Genomic DNA, 17,349 nt, shown 5'->3' on the forward strand with positions numbered 1-17,349 from the left:
GTTTGTAATAATATTTAATATTCAGTTGTAAGTTTGAATAGTTGGGATTTGGGCATTTATAATATAAGTGTGTGTGTGTGGCTTGTGTGCATACTTTAACCTATTATGATCCGTGGTAGTTGGTAAGTTGGGTCACTACATATTATTATCATCTTTATTATTGTTATAAGCAGGTTATAAATAAGTTATGTGTGTGTGTGAACCCCAAACTTCTGACTCGGGTTTGGCGGGCGCCACAAACATTCTCTACCACAAGGGTCTCTCACCAAATGGGAGGATATTGCTCAAAAGTTCTTAATTAAATTCTTTCCTATGGCAAAGACTGCTGCAATCAGAAACGCACTTACTCAATTTGCTCAGCAATCTGGAGAATCTTAATGTGAAGCTTGGGAATCTTATAAGGAGATGCTTAGAAAGTGTCCTCGCCATGGGATGCCCGACTAGATGATCATTAATTGTTTCTATAATGGATTGGGTGCTACTTCTAGACACATGCTTGATGTAGCATCAGGAGGAGCCTTGTGGGCTAAAAGCAATGATGAAGCTTATGAATTGATAGAACTGATGGCTGCTAATTAATACCAGAATCCTACTCAGAGACTATCTCAGGGAAAGGTAGCGGGAATTTTGGAGTTAGATGCAGCTACTGCTATAGCTGCTCAGCTTAAGGCTTTAACGATTAAGGCGGATTCTTTGGCTAATTATGAAGTTAATCAGATCACTAGTGTTTGTGAGCTTTGTGCTGGTGCCCAAGAGATGGAGCAGTCGGCTATTTCTAGTGAATCAGCTCAGTTCGTGAGCAACTTTTACAAGTCGCAGAAACCTGTGCCATCCACCTAATATCCTAACAATCGCAATCATCCTAACTTCAGTTGGAGCAACACTCAGAATGCGGTTCAGCAGCCTTATCAGCAGTATCCAACAAAGCAGTACAACCCCCCTAGTTTTTAGAAACCGCAATATGCACCAAGATAATAACTCCAGCTGCAACAGTCTAATCAAAAAATCTGAATTGGAGGAGTTGAGGCTCATGTGCAAGAGCCAAGAGGTTTCTATCAAGACCTTGGAAAATCAAATTGGGCAAATTTCCAATGTCTTGATAAATCGTCAACCTGGTACACTCCCTAGTGATACTCAAGTACCAGGAAAGAGGGAAGATAAGGAGCAGGTTAAGGCAATTATATTGAGGTCTGGGAAGGTTGCGAATCCCGAAAAATCTCAAGTTTTAAATGAAGAAGCTGTAGCTGAAGATGAAGTGCAGAAGGAAGCAGAAGTGGAACCAAGGAAGACTACTGTTGAACATACTCCTCCTCAGGGTAATACAGGGGAGATGCATATCTATCCTCCACCTCCATTTCCTAAGAGGCTACAGAACAAAAAGCTAGATAAGCAGTTTGGGAAGTTGCTGGAGGTATTCAAGAAACTTCATATCAACATACCTTTCGCTGAAGCTCTTGAACAGATGCCTAGTTATGCGAACTTTATGAAAGGTATACTTTCTTGGAAAGTTAAGCTTGATTACTTAGAGACAGTTGCTCTCACAAAGGAATGCAGTATTGTGCTGTAACGGAAGTTGCCTCCGAAGCTTAAAGATCCTGGTAGCTTAACTATTCCTTGCACCATTGGAAAAGTGTCTTTTGACAAATGCTTATTTGACTTGGGAGCTAGCATCAATCTGATGCCTTTGTCAATCTTCAAGAAGTTGGAATTACCTGATCCAAAGCCTATTTATATGATCTAGCAGTTGGCCAATCATTTTATTACATATCCATGAGGCATTGTTGATGATGTTTTGGTCAAGTTGGATAAACTCATCTTTCTTACTAATTTTGTAATTCTTGATTTTGAGGAGGATAAGAAGATTCCCATAATCTTGGGAAGACCTTTCTTGGCTACTGGCCGAGCTTTGAAAGATGTGCAGAAGGGTGAGCTCACCATGCGAGTGCTGGATCAGGATATAACTTTTAATGTGTTCAATTCCATGAAATTCCCTACGGAAAATGAGGAGTGCTTAAAGGTGGAGTTGGTCGATTATGTGGTTACTTCAGAACTTGATCAATTGCCAAGGTATGATGCCTTAAAAAAGGCCTTGTTGGGGAATTCAGATAGTGAAGATGATGAAGGTGATGAGCAATTGCAATATCTAAATGTTGCTCCATGGAAGCGGCAGATGGATATGCCTTTTGAATCTCTTGGAATGGAAGAGCTGAACAAATCTCCAAAGCGCCTCAAGCCATCTATTGAGGAAGCTCCTACACTTGAGCTAAAACCATTGCCTGAACACTAAAGGTATGCTTTTTTAGGTGATGTATCTACTTTGCCTGTGATTATTGCATCTGACCTTTCAGGTAGTGATGAGGAAAATCTCTTAAGAATTCTGAGATAGTTTAAATCAGCAATTGGATGGATGATAACAGATATTAAGGGAATCAGCCCTTCTTATTGCATGCATAAAATTATGCTAGAGGAAGGTAGCAAGCCTACTATTGAGCAACAAAGATGGCTTAATCCAATCATGAAGGAAGTGGTGAAGAAGGAAATTCTCAAGTGGTTGGATGCAGGGATCATCTATCCCATTTCTGACAGTTCTTGGGTGAGTCCATTTCAGTGTGTACCGAAGAAAGGTGGTATCACCGTTGTTGCTAATGAGAAGAATGAGCTCATCCCTACTCGAACAATCATGGGGTGGAGAGTTTGTATAGACTACAGGAAGCTGAACAAGTCCACGAGAAAGGATCACTTCCCTCTACCTTTTATTGATCAGATGTTTGACATATTGGTTGGGCATGAGTACTACTGTGTTCTGGATGGCTACTCGGGCTATAATCAGATTTGTATCGCTCCATAAGATCAGGAAAACACTACCTTCACTTGTCTATTTGGTACTTTCGCCTTCAAAAGAGTTTCTTTTGGGTTGTGTGGAGCACCGGCCACATTTCAAAGATGCATGATGACTATTTTCTCTGACATGATTGGTCAAAATATGGAGGTCTTCATGGATGATATCTCTGTGTTTGGTGATTTATTTGATGAGTGCTTGCTGAATCTTGGTGAAGTTCTTAAAAGGTGTGTTGAAACCAATCTGGTTCTCAACTAGGAGAAATGTCACTTTATGGTATGACAGGGCATTATTCTTGGGCACAAGGTCTCTAGTAAAGGTCTTGAGGTGGAAAAAGCCAAGGTGGGGGTAATTGAAAATCTTCATCTACCAATTTATGTCAAGGGAGTTCGCAGCTTTCTTGGTTATGCGGGTTTCTATAGGGGTTCATCAAGGACTTCTCAAAAATCTCTAAACCTTTGTGCAATCTTCTGGAAAAAGATGTCCCATTTAAGTTTGATGACGAGTGCCTAGTTGCTTTTGAGTTCTTGAAGAAGAGTTTGATCATGACACCTGTCATAACTGCACCTGATTGGAATGAACCTTTTGAGATGATGTGCGATGCAAGTGACTATGCAGTTGGAGCAGCTCTTGGGCAGAGGAAGAACAACATATTTTATATGGTATACTATGCTAGTAAGACCCTAAATGGTGTTCAACTGAATTATACAACTACTGAGCAAGAACTGTTGGCCATTGTCTACGGGTTTGAGAAGTTTCGATCTTATTTGCTTAGAACGAAGGTGACAGTTTTCACTGATCATGCTGCAATTCGTTATCGCCTCGAAGAAAGACTCAAAGCCTAGATTGATTAGATGGGTTCTTTTGCTTCAGGAGTTTGAATTAGAGATCAAGGACAAAAAAGGTACTGAGAATCAAGTCGCTGATCATCTTTCTCGTTTCGAAGATCCAAGTGCAACTTCAAAGGACAAGAGGAAGAACCATGGTTTGCAGACATTGTGAACTACCTTGTGAGTAATATCATGCCTCCAGACTTGTTGTACGCTCAAAGGAAGAAGTTTCTTCATGTGGTGAAGTGGTACATGTGGGATGAGCCATATTTGTTTAGGCAAGGAGCTGACCAAATCATCAGGAGATGTATTCCGTACAGTGAAACGGGGGGGATCTTGCGAGATTGTCATTCGACTGTTTATGGAGGCCACTATGGTGGAGAGAAGACAGAAGCTCATGTACTTTAAGCGGGATTCTTCCGGCCTACTTTGTTTAAGGATGCGCATCACTTTGTTCTGAAATGTGATCGATGCCAGTGTGTGGGTAATATGTCCAAGAGGGATGAGATGCCTCTTAATATGCTTCTCGAGGTTAAAGTTTTCGATGTTTGGGGAATCGAATTCATGGGGCCGTTTGTCTCATCTTGAAATAATCAGTACATCTTGCTGGCGGTCAATTATGTGTTAAAATGGGTTGAAGTCAAGGCTTTGCCGACAAATGATGTGAAGGTAGTGCTTAATTTTCTTCATAAGCAGATATTCACACAATTTGTGACTCTAAGAGTCATAATCAGTGACGAGGGATCGTATTTCTGTAATCACAAGTTCACTGTCATGATGCAAAGGTATAATGTGAATCATCGCATTGCTACAGCCTACCATCCTCAGACTAATGGGCAAGCTGAGGTGTCTAATAGAGAGATCAAGCGTATTCTAGAGAAAGTTGTGTGTCCATCAAGGAAGGGTTGGCCTTTGAAGCTTGATGAAGTTGTTTGGGCATATAGAACAGCATACAAGACTCCGTTAGGAATGTCACCATTTCAGTTGGTTTATGGTAAGGGGTGTCATTTGCCTATGGAGCTTGAACACAAACTGTTAGGTAACACACACTGTAGAGGGGGTGAATACAGTGTAAAGTACAATCAAATCGAACTTTAATATCTCAAGTAACAGAAAACAAACTTTATTGAAACAATAAACTCTGTTACAGTATGGAACTGTTACCTCTCAGTGATGAACAAATATCACGAGAGCTGCTAGGGTTACAATGAATAATCTTATCGAATATGATAACACTTATAGTGTAAACCCTATGTCTGTGTTTATATACTACACAGTTACAAAATAATCGCTAATTGATATGGAATTTAATTATGCTTCCTAAAATATATCAATCAGATATCTTTTCTTCCAAGTATTCTATTCTTCATAGAATTCCTTCTTCATGCATATCTCTTCTTATATTTATCTCGATCTTCTTTCCTTTAAACAGCTACTGCCATTATCTGAACATCCTTCAACACTTAAGTTCTGATATCCATCTTCTGATGATTATCTCCTGATAATATAAGTACTGATATCCTTAAATCCTGACTTCCAGTAAGTACTAATTTATCCTGTTTAAGTAAGATCTAAAAACTAAACATAAATCATATTAGCCATGACATTATCAAATATATATCTAACAATCTCCCCCAACTTGTAAATTAGCATAATATATAAGTTTAACAGATATTTGATGATGTCAAAAACATTAAGTACAAATGCATGAGAATTAGACTAGATAACTAGAACTTACAGTCCTTAAAGCTTTACCAATATTTAGCTTCTGATAACAGCTTCAGTCTGTACAAATATCAGAATTAAATCAGTTGTAGATCTTGACTTGGCTTCATCTTCTGATCTCTCTGATGTCAGGAGTTGTTCTGAGATAGTTCTTCAACAAACATCTCTCTACATATCTAAGTTCATCAATCATCCTCATTTTAGCATCTTTAAGCTCTGCATTATCTTCACCAATTTGAAAAATTGCAGCCCTGAGATCATTAATCTTTGCTTTTCTTATATCCTGATCCAGTCTGATCAAATAAGTTTTATCAGACTCAAGATTGAATTCCACAGCCCTGTAACCCAGAAAGGTAGTTATAATCTTAGCAGTATTGGGCTTCATTTCAACTATATCATCCTTGTGATCTCTGTACTTTGGAACATATGTCCTGTCAGACTTAACAGAATAAAGCCTTCTCTGTCTCTGAATCTGATCCTTCAAATAGTTTGCAGCATTTCCTGTCAATCTGTCATCCACTTGAAGTAAGAATAGTACATGCTCCAATTCTTCAAAATACTCAAAGGTTGAGTCTGTTTTGCTTTAGTGAATCCTGGTAGGAGTGTCTTTGGTCTAACTTCTGATATCAAGTTAACTTGAGCTATGTCAGAGGTTACTTGCTTCTTTGGAATATCAGAACTTATTGTCTCTTGACTCTGAACAACTTGAGCCATGTCAGAGGTTGTTTTAATAACTTTTCTTGAAGTCAGAGCAAGATCATCCTTTTCATCAGTGATTTCTTCATTCTCAGGAGGCACATAAACCTTGATAGGTTCACCAGCCTTTTCTTTACCCTTGGATCTTGGATCTATCTGCGGTTGTGATTTAGCCAATGTTACTTCAGTATTTGTCCTTTCTTTTATCACAATGCCTTTGATTTTTGGAAGTGTCTTTTTACCAGAAGCTTCAGATTTAGATATGACTTTTTCTGATTTAAGTCTGGCTTCTTCTTCCATTAAACTCTCCAAGTCCATTCCTGGATTTTCCTGAAGAAATAACTGTCTTGATATTTCTTCATCAAGATCTAAAAGTTCATCAGAACTTATCCTTTTACCAGTAGCAGAACTAATTCATTTCCCAGTATCAGAACTTGTCATGTGACTTGTGATTTCAGCTTTTCTTGATGAGAAACCTCTATCTTGACTATGACCTCTACCCATTCCAGAGTTTCCTTAATCATTTTTTTCATCATCCTTCCCTTTCAGTGTCTTGCCAGTCTTGCATTTGGACTTAATTACTTTCTCCCGCTTTTTGGCATCAGCAGGTAGTAGAAGAGAGACAAGCAATTCGACTGAGGCTTGGATTTCAGGAAGTTGAGATTGCTGAGAAGCTTGATTTTTCAGAATATCATCAATCTGAGCTTGTTGTTTCTCTTGAGTCTTCTCAATATAAGCAATCCTGTCAAAGGTAGGTTGGAAAAACTTTTTCTTGTCAATTTTCTGAATTTGGTCATGTTTGATGAATTCTTCCTGAATCTTGTGTAGCTCTGCATGAGTAGTTGAATGGAGACCTTGTAGATGTTTAGTACTCAATGCAGTGACTCTAAGCTGGGTTTTGAAATCATCAGAATTTAACATTTCATCAGCTTTTGTCAAGTGCTCAGCAAGATGCTTTGCATTTGGAACACAGGAAACTGAGTTCCATTCCTTAGTCCACTCCTGTCCTGCAGGAGTGTCACTCCAAGGCACTGGTGCTTCTCTGGTAACAAACTTCTTAACAAGTTCAAATTTAAGAATAGTTTGTTGAGGAGCATGTCCTGAAGGACCTGCTTCATCAGCATCTGTATTTGGAGCAGTATCACCAGTATCTCCAGCATTTGCAGCATCAGAACTTACAGAATCAGTATCTCCTGATAAAACAACAGTGTGAGTAGCAATGGAGGCTTCGGCATCCTCTAATTGCTGATCTGGTTCTAAGTTCTGATCAACAGCCATATCCTGATGCTCACCTATATTCTGATCATCAACATCTAGATGCAGAGAAGGTGTGGACGAGAAGTTTGGATTTTGAGCAGCATCAGTAACAGGTGTTGTTGATGGATTAGTTGCTGTTGGAGCTTCTAAGAGAATCACTTCAGGCACAACCAAGGTCTGGATATCAATATCATCACTTGTGCCTGTATTAACAGGAGATACAGACTTTTGAACATGAGACACGGATGGTGTGTTGGCCAGTTCAGGAACAGCGTCCTGAGTTGGAGTTGATGGAGAAGTAGTGACTTTAGCAGATTCCTTTTCTTGTGAGATCAGAGATTCCTGATCTCCTTCCTTAGCTGCTGCTTCTTCATCATCTGAAACTGGCCTTTTTGCCCTCTGTTTCTTGTATCTCTTTGTAGATATGTATTCCTTGGGAGTGTCAGGAATAGTCATTCTTCTAAGCCTCTTGAGAAGCCTAGATCCCCAATTCCAGAATCCTTCTGAGAAGTCACTTTCTCAGCTTCGTTGATAACAGGTTCTGATGTAGAAACCTGTTCCTCACTGTCAGACTCATCTCTCAAAGAAATCCTCCTTCTCTTTTGAGGTGTGTGAGGAACAGTTTTTGTCCTCTTAGGCTTGGAAGATGAAGGCTTCACAGTAGGTGCTGAGGATGAGGGTTGAACTGTCTGTGAAGTGGAGAGATAGGATTTGATATATTGCCTGAGGGTTGGGTGAGTAGTATGAGTGGTATGTTCTGATGGTTGTTGTGGAGTTTGGGAGGTGGTGTTTGGTTGAACATCAGGATAAACAGATCTATAGGAATCAGGATCAGCATTTACTAAGATCTGTTTTACATACTGAGGAATCTGTAAAGGTCTAACCACTGGTTTCTTAGTGTCAGCATTTATCAGGTCATTAAAGTAACGTTTTGCAACTTTGAAAGGTGGAGTTAAGGTATTGGTTAGTCGAGGTTCATCAGTACAAAAAGTATATATAAGTTGACAGAATCTAGCAAAGTAAACAACATTCCTATCCTCTGTCATCCTATCCCCAATAAAACCTATTATAGCAGTTGCAAAATCAAAATGAGTTTGGTTTATAATGGCATACCCGATGTGCTGACTCATTATGGGGATGTCATCAAAATTCGAACACTTGTTCCCAAAAGCTTTAGTGATGCAGTCGAAGAAGAAACTCCATTCCCTTCTGATATGAGCCCGTTTCAACTGCCCAAGCTTGGCCAAACTCTGTTCATACCCCAAACTGGCCATTAACTCCAGAAGAGTTGATTCCTCTGGAATTTAAAAAGTACATCCTTCTGGGAGATGTAGAGCCTTGCGTATTGTACCAGGAGTGACTGCATATGAAGAATCACCCACTTCGAAAACAATGCTAGGAGTACCATTTTGACCACCATTATCAATGTTTCCAGTCCTACAAAGTGTCAGAACTTGTTGGCTTGAGAATACTGAAGGTTGGGTCAATGCATACCCGATTTCACTGTGTGCAAGAAGATCTTGCACAAAATGCAATTCAGACGGAGCTTCAGCATTATCAAGAATTGCAGCATAGTTGTTTGAAACAAATTTAGCTCCATCAATGATTAAATCCTTAGGTTCCATGAAATTAATCGAGATGTATAAGTGCCTGTTAGGTGTTTGATAGAATGTATATATGAAAAACCAACGTTAGAAGAAGAAAGAGAGTAAAAGCAAATAGAGAGAAAAAGTGTGAAAGGAAATAAAAGATTAAAAAATCCTCTCTCTGTCTTATACTTTTGAAAAAATGTAACCGTTGGACACCTGTCAGACATGCAGTAAAAACGAATAGTTAATGGGCACGAGAAAACAGTAATCATTACTTACCCACTTGCAGTTTTTCAAGGAAAAAACTGTTCCACTTACCCAGTTATTCCATTAATCAAGGTGAATCAGTTTTAATTCAAAATTGAAAATGTTCCCACTTATTTAATTATTTTTCACTGCAACATCAGTATTCTGAAAAAAAATTCAAGTGAAAATGACCATAATATATCAGACGAGCAAGTACTGATAAAATAAAATCAGAACTTAAGTTAAAACAGAGTTTATATGGTCATCAGAATATGAATATATATCAGGATTTATCAATGCATTACAAAATATCTCAGAGACAAGATCTTGAAACAAAAACAAATTTCATTAATATATCAAGAGAATACATTCATGAAATTTAAATTACATCTGAACTTGTACAAGATTTCCCTAAGCTGCTAAACCTAACGTCAACAGCCTTTGTCCTAGCTCAAGAAGCAGGGCAAGGCTGATGATGAAGAAAAACAGGAAGAAGAAAATAAATCATTTCTTCTTCCTACTCTCGACAAACAGAATAGCGAGTCGAATGATTCGCTCTTGCTGGCGGAGAGCTTCCAGCCTTTCCTCCTCCAATCGCTCCAGATGGCGATGGTAGTCCATGTAGAAGAACAGGAGGTGGGTAAGTACCTCCTGGGGAACGGAGTCCCATATCTCATCATGAATGGCAGTAACATGCCATTCCTGCTGCCAATCGGCACAACTCAGCTCCATGTTGAATGTTTCGTAGTTCAAAAACATATTGTAATTGACCATGGTATTTTTGATATAAAGATTATGAAGGTGAGTTTGTGATAAAAGATTTGATGGGAAGGCTGATGTGAAGTGGTTGCTTATATAGGCAAGTGAATGCCAGGAGACGCAAATAAATTTAATGCTGACATATAGAATTAATTCTACCTCGTCTCCCCAGACTTGGAAAAAGAAAAACATTCATTGGAAAGAGAAAACATGGTTTAATGCGCACAAGAAGCAAGTAAAAGTTGACTGTTCATGTACGAGTACCACTATCCCTAACTATAGTGACTATTAATCTTCCACTTTAACATTATTCTGGTTTAAACTGAGAGTGTTGTCAAATTTTATCCACAAATAAGTCAAGTAAAGAATCAGACTGTAATATCAGAACATAGACTTATATCAGAACTTAACAGTCATCAGAACATAATTTCTTAACTCGAAAAAGGAATGCTTATTTTAGTAAGTCCTCACACAAATTTTGATTTATATTCTTCAGAACTTAATCATCAGAACATGCAATCAGAACTTGTCCTCAGAATTTGTGCAATGTGACACAATGACTGTTCGTCTAAAACAACATAGATCACCACAATGATTTTCATCATTCATATGGAGTGGTTAGTGTGTGCATTAAGCTAAATATCAGACAAAGAGTAAAGTCTGATTCACTTCAGTACATCTTAGAAATAAGGCATAACTAAAACTTTACTAAAAACCTGTTATTATTCTGAAACCTACTATTGAATGAATTCATGCTTGAGTCCACCTCAACTATTTTGTGCTAATTTTGTGCATCTTTTTAAATTCTATTTTACAGCGGCTTCTCAGTGTAAGTGAGTCATGACTGCTTATCAGAATTTATGCTATTATTAGAGTATTTCTCCAGTAATCATAGAGTGTGAAAAGTCACCAAGAAAATATTTTGCTTTTCTAATGCATATTTACTTAATACCAGCAATGCACTTGGGTCTTCCCTTCCATATTTTTACTCTAGATCTCAAAGGAGTACCTGATTTTTAAACCTTGTTTCTCTTTCTTTTTCTTTTGATAAGTGAGGTTTATCAGCACTTAGTACATTAAACAGATTTACTTGCATCAGAACTTAACAGATGAGTAGCATTATTCTAGTTTGTGACTTAATAATAAGATAGAAAAAGTAAATTCAACTAAGCTCAATATCAGAATTTGCTTGTGTCAATAGATTTCCACAGAAATAATTACTTCTTACATGGGATCCCTTATTTATTGAAGACTACTAGGTCAGCATCTAGCACAGTTATCCTCATAGGATTGAATAGTTACCTAAACAGACATATCACTATCAGAGTTTAGAAACATTGATCAGACAACAGTCAGTACTTAAACATATTTTTCAATTAAGCACATAATACACAAAGAGATTAAATTCTGTAAATACTGATCATAAAGTCTGATGCAACAGAACAAAACTAAGCAGATTTAGAGAAAGAACCTGAAACCATTCCAAGTTCATTTACCAATCTTGTAAAAGTAGCTTCACACAATGGTTTTGTGAAGATATCTGCTAGTTGTTGATCTGTTGGAACAAAGTGCAATTCCACTGTACCTTCATCTACATGTTCCCTGATGAAGTGGTACCTGATGCTGATGTGCTTTGTCATAGAGTGTTGAACTGGATTACCTGTCATAGCAATAGCACTTTGATTATCACAGTAAATAGGGATTTTGAAATATGTTAACCCATAATCCAGTAACTGATTCTTCATCCAAAGAATTTGTGCACAACAGCTTCCTGCAGCAATATATTCTGCTTCTGCAGTTGATATGGAAATTGACTTTTGTTTCTTGCTAAACCAAGAAACCAATCTGCCTCCAAGAAATTGGCAGCTTCCACTTGTGCTTTTCCTATCAATTTTGCAACCTGCAAAATCTGCATCTGAGTAACCTATTAGTTTAAAATCTGATTCTCTGGGATACCACAATCCCAGATCAGCTGTTCCCTTAAGATACTTGAAAATTCTTTTCACAACTGTTAAGTGAGGTTCTCTTGGATCTGCTTGAAATCTTGCACAAAGACAGGTAGCATACATGATATCAGGTCTACTAGCAGTTAGATAGAGTAGAGAGCCAATCATACCTCTGTAATCAGTAATATCTACTGATTTACCAGTATCCTTATCCAGTTTTGTTGCAGTGGCCATGAGAGTGGATGCACTTGAACAATCTTGCATTCCAAATTTCTTCAGCAAGTTTCTGGTGTACTTAGTTTGACAAATAAAAGTGCCTTCTTCATTCTGCTTGACTTGAAGGCCCAGAAAATAGCTTAGTTCCCCCATCATACTCATCTGATACCTTGATTGCATCAGTTTGGCAAACTTTTTGCAAAGTCTGTCATTTGTAGACCCAAAAATGATATCATCAACATAAATCTGGACCAGAAGTAAGTCCTTTCCATGGTTGAGGTAGAACAGTGTTTTGTCTATAGTTCGTTTGTTAAATCCACTTTCCAGAAGAAACTGAGCTAAAGTCTCATACCATGCTCTAGGAGCTAGCTTAAGTCCATAAAGTGCTTTATCAAGCCTGTAGACATAATCTGGATGTTTGGAATCTACAAAGCCTGGAGGTTGTTCAACATATACTTCCTCCTCCAATTCTCCATTGAGAAAAGCACTTTTCACATCCATTTGAAAAATAGTAAACTTTTTGTGAGCAGCATAAGTCAAAAATATTCTTTTGGCTTCTAACCTAGCAACTGGTGCAAATGTTTCATCATAATCAATTCCCTCCTGTTGAGAATATTCTTTTGCAACCAGCCTTGCCTTATTCCTTGTAATTATGCCATCACTGTCAGTTTTGTTTCTGAATACCCACTTTGTACCAACAACAGATCTATTCTTGGTCTTGGCACTAGGGTCCAGACTTTGTTTCTTTCATATTCATTTAACTCTTCCTGCATTGCTTGCACCCAATCAGCATCTTGAAGAGCTTCTTCCACTTTCTTTGGCTCAGTCTGAGAGAGAAAAGAATTGTAAAGACATTCGTTTAAAGTACCTGTTCTAGTTCTGACACCTGCATCAGGATTTCCAATTATCAAATCAGGTGTATGTGATTTCGTCCACTTCCTTGCAGATGGAAGGTTTTCTCTAGAACTGGATGCTCCTTCATGATCCATGTTGTCTTCATTTTCATTTTCTGATGCTCCCCCTGAAACTATGCTCTCTGAGTTGGATTCTTCAGAATTTAGATTTTCAGAACTATCAGAACTTGGCTTATCAGAACTTGACGGATCAGAACTTGAAGAGCCAGATGTATGTTCTGATGCTTCTTGAGATGTGATATGTTCTTGAGTATGTTCCCCCTGCATAGGTGCATCTTCCTTTGGCGTAGTCACCACAGCTTCAATAATATCAGAGTTTAATCCATCAGAGTTTACAGTATCAGGACTTAGACTGTCAGGATTTTCAGTATCAGAATTTGAGTCTCCATTTTCAAATCTCAGCTGATCATGATCAATAAAATCTTCAAGACCAGTAATCTTCTTGTCATCAAAAGAGACATTGATAGATTCCATGACCACTCTTGTTCTCAAATTATAGACTCTGAAGGCTTTTGGGGAAAGTGGATATCCAACAAAGATTCCTTCATCAGCTTTTAGATCAAACTTGGATAGCTGTTTAGGATGAGTCTTGAGAACAAAACACTTGCATCCAAATACATGAAAGTACTTCAGATTTGGCTTCTTTTTCTTCACCATGTCATATGGTGTTTTTCCTTGCTTGTTAATGAGTTACATTTTGAGTAAAACAAGCAGTCTGCACAGCTTCAGCCCAGAAATAGGTTGGAAGTTTTGCTTCTTCAAGCATTGTACGTGCAGTTTCAATGAGAGTTCTATTCTTCCTTTCAACAACTCCATTTTGCTGTGGAGTTCCAGGAGCAGAAAGTTCCTGCTTAATTCCATGGTTTTTGCAGAACTCTTCCATTATCAAATTCTTGAAAACTCAGTGCCATTATCACTCCTTATGGTTTTCACAAAACCTTTGACCAATTTATCCAGATGTTTGACATGATCAATCAAGATAGATGCAGTTTCACTTTTTGTGTGCAAGAAATACACCCATGTGTATCTGGTGAGCTTATCCACTATGACCAACGCATATTTCTTCTTTGCAATAGACATGACATTCACTGGACCAAATAGATCAACATGTAGTAGATGATAAGGCTCAAGAATTGATGATTCAGTCTTGCTCTTGAATAAAGATTTTGTTATTCCCAGTGGACTAACAATGAGATTTACAGAAGGGGGGGGGGGTTGAATGTAAATCTCAAAACTTTTTCAAGTTTTGAGCAATTTGTAAGACTAAGTGTTTGAGTGATCAAATATGTGTGAATTGCTTGGAGCTGATGCAGACAGATATATATTTAAACACAAATGTAATGAACACAAAGAACTTAAAAACTTTTCTGGTGGATTTGTTGTTCCACCAGAGATGTGTTATTTCAGAAAATCTGTGATTCAAAATTAAATCACAGCTGCTTCCTAGTACAAACTAGATGATTTTCTCTCTTGATATTTTTAAACAGCTCAGGGAAAATTCACATCTAATTACTAGCTACTACTTGGTTTATATATCACCAAGTTTACAAGTGAAGACAAAGATAAAGTATAATAAGATAATAGTTCTCCACTTGTTTCTGTTCCATTTTTATCCAGTGTAATATGGAATTATCTGTTGACTTTCCATTATGAACCAGACTAAAAACGGCTGCTTTTTCTGCTGTTCCTGAAATAGGCTACCAGATCTCTGTCAATCCATGTGCCTCTGTCAGCTTTGTTAACTGTCATTATCAACTGCTATGAGACTGAGCATCCGTTGAAGCTTTCATCCGTTGATGACTTTATCCGTTGATGCTCTAGCAGTGCATCCGTTGAAGCTTTCATCCGTTGATGGCTTTATTCGTTGATGCTCTAGCAGTTGAAGCTTTATCCGTTGAAGCACTTATCCGTTGATGGATATTATCCGTTGAAGCATTAGAGACATCCGTTGAAGCTTAGTTTCTTATCCGTTGAAGGTCTTCAATATCCGTTGACACTTCTTCACTTATACAAAATTACAAGGCATGAAATATTTACAATTAGCCCTCCTATTTGTACATCCATTAGCAGTCAACATGACTGATTATCTCCTAACAACATCTAAGAATTACAGCTTGAAATCAGAAAGTGAGATGTGCTACAATACCAAACTTATTGCTAAGTAAGGCTACTCCTTCAACGGATAGACAAGATGGTCTTATCCGTTGAGGCTACAAACACTAGATTTCTACTTAAGTGTTTTGCTGAACTATCATCAAACTAATATACATATTCCTAACAATCTCCCCCTATTTATGTCTACTGGAACTGTAGGCATAAATTTGGGTTTAGCTTGATGATAACAAAACACTTAACAAATATATAAACTGTAACAAAGCAGAAATTCAAAAGTGCTGCAAAAGTGTATATGCTGAGATGAAATTGAAGAAATACATTGTTTCCAAGGGTGCTCCTTTAGCCTGAGCAAATTACTTTCTTTTCCTTTGATCCCTGGTTTTCTTTCCTAGCCTCCTGTCATTCTCCTCTATTTGAAGTTGAAGTTGTCTGTAGAATTCAGCTTCATCTTCTTCATTGATATCTAACTTAGATTGCATATCCTTGAGAGTTTCATTACTGGCAATCTTTAGCTGATCTTCAATTCTGAAAAATCTTCTGACTCCTTTGTTGTCTCTGAACTTCATCAACCAATGAGGTGATTTGTGAATTGTAATACCTCTCTCTTGAATGAGTAAAGTTCTAGGCAAGGCATTGGGCTCCCTCCAAGTTTTCCTTATATTGGCAATCTTGTTGAGAATCTCAGTCCTGGCAGTTCTGGTAAAGTCAGAATCCATATGTATGGCTGAGTAGACTCTAATCAAGGTAGAGTAGCCTTCATTCAGAATTCTGTGAAGAGGCCATGTTCTTTCCCCAGCTCCTTTGTATTTGAACACTAGTCTTTCTGGTAGCTGTCTGTAGGCAGCTATTCCCCTTACATCCTCCAGCTCATCCAGATAGAGTTCAATGTCTGAAAATTCTTTTATGTCACAGATGTGAACATGATCATCTTTAGAGGTTTGAGGTTTAGGCTTAGGTTTCTGTGTGAATTTGATTGAGGCTTTAGAGGGTGTTGATTTGATTCTTCTTTTCTGCTTCTTTGATGGTGGAGAAGAGGTTAGGAAGGTGGGCAATTTGATGGTGTCCCAATCAATTGGTTCCTCCTTGGGAATGATTGTTTCACCATGAATGTTCATGAAGGGGTCAGGTACAATGGGTTCAGGAATAGAGGATAGTGGTTTGGATATTGATTGGGTTTTCTTCAGTCTTATCTACCTTCTTTCTCTTTGCATTAACCTTCTTTATTTTCCCTTTCTGCCATTCTTCCTTACTTCTTTCCTCCATCTCAGTACCAACCATGTCCCCCATAGCTTCATCTTCACCTTTGTCTTCAATTTCTTTCTGTTCTTCAGCCTGACTTGACTTTAGCTGTTTTCAAGCTTTGCTTGTGCTCTTTTGTCAGCCTTTAGCTGTTTAGCTTCTTCCTTCAACCTTTTGGTTTCTTCCCTCTTGGCTATTGAGAATTTGGGATGTCCTTGCATCACACATATGCTCTTTCCCTCTCTGAAGATAATAGCCATGTTTCTCCTTACAGCCTCATCCATGGTCTCTTTGAGATATGCAATACTTCTACCTAAAAGCTTGTCCTCATCAGCTTTTGGAAGAGGAAAATCCACCTCTTTTAGAGGATTCTTTGTAGAGCCCTTATTGGATCTGTTGTTGGGCTTGAGAACCATAGGTTGCAGATCTTTGGAAGAAGTTTCTCCATCCTTATGCCTCCCTACTGGCTTGAGTTCCATAATAATTGATTCCACTTTGTGCTATGCTTCACAGATTGTGATTGAGAAGTTGTAGAACCAAATATTAGTTGCATCTTTTCATCAATCTTCTTCCTTTGCTCTTTGACTTGCAATTCAGCTGCTACTATCTGGATTAGATCAATTCCATCTAGCTTTCCTTTGACTTGAATGGTGGAGAAGTTGTGATGACAGGAACTAGCACTTGAGAAATCTGAATTGTTGTAGATGGCTCTCCTTCCCCTTCCCCTTTATTCTCCCCCTTTTGTTATCATCAAGGGTAGGGGTCAAGCCTTGTGCTTGTGCCAGCTGTATGAGTAGATTTGTTTGAGTTTGTTGATTCTGAAGAATGGTGACCATAGAGTCTTCAATGATTTGAACCCTATCTTCCAATCTGACCAGCCTCTTGTCAGCATCAGAGGCCTTCCTCAGTCTCCCCAACAAATCTGCATAGTACTATAGGGTATAATGAATCCAATTTTCAGCATGTCGGCTTTTAGTC

At 38.2% G+C, this 17,349-nt stretch overlaps 1 non-coding gene across 1 annotated transcript; it reads right to left on the reverse strand.

The window, feature by feature from the left end:
* Positions 1–327: 327 nt before the first annotated feature.
* On the reverse strand, positions 328–434 carry LOC141681400 (small nucleolar RNA R71). Its single transcript, XR_012558838.1, has one exon. It is a non-coding gene; the product is annotated as a small nucleolar RNA R71 (small nucleolar RNA).
* Between the last annotated feature and the right edge of the window lie 16,915 nt (positions 435–17,349).

Source organism: Apium graveolens, chromosome 8 (assembly GCF_009905375.1).
Source record: "Apium graveolens cultivar Ventura chromosome 8, ASM990537v1, whole genome shotgun sequence".
Classification (NCBI taxonomy): Eukaryota; Viridiplantae; Streptophyta; class Magnoliopsida; order Apiales; family Apiaceae; genus Apium; species Apium graveolens.